The sequence below is a fragment of the Ascaphus truei genome, chromosome 23, assembly GCF_040206685.1.
Source record: "Ascaphus truei isolate aAscTru1 chromosome 23, aAscTru1.hap1, whole genome shotgun sequence".
In the NCBI taxonomy this organism is placed as follows: domain Eukaryota; kingdom Metazoa; phylum Chordata; class Amphibia; order Anura; family Ascaphidae; genus Ascaphus; species Ascaphus truei.
In genome coordinates, this window is record NC_134505.1 from 6,576,087 (window position 1) to 6,576,706 (window position 620).

The following is a 620-nucleotide window of genomic DNA, read 5'->3' on the forward strand; positions in this document are numbered from 1 at the left end:
GGGAACCCCCATATATACCCAACAATACTCAGGAGAGGTGGGGTCCTGGGGAGGGGTTTTTTCTTCTTCTTCTGTAGAATGGTCCAACCCTCTAACCAATAACACAACTCAAACACAACTCAAACACAGCCCTGCAGAAGAAAAAAAAAAAAAAAGTTTGGACAAAGACAACCCCTCCCTTCTCTGAAAGTGCTGTGTTCTTCTGGGATCAGCTGGAGTGGGGAAAAAAAAGGCACTTTATTCTTCAAATATAATAAAAAAAACCCCACTGGTGAAAAATCTATGTAGTTTCTGTAGGATTTTTTCTGGCTATTGCCATATTAGCTGGGCAGATAAATAATAACCCCCCACCAGATGAGGAAGAATGATAACTTATAATCATTTTTTTGCACTTTTCTTTATTAAGGGGTAAGGGGGGGGGGGGGGGGGGATTGGGTGAATGATCATGAAACATTACAAATTAACAGGAATTGGTTATATATATATATAAAATATATATGTGTCTGTGTATATATATATATATATAAAATATATATATACACACACACAGAGTATGTAGTTTCCAATTGCTGTTGATCTGTGATATATAATGATAATCTCCTATATATATATATATATAT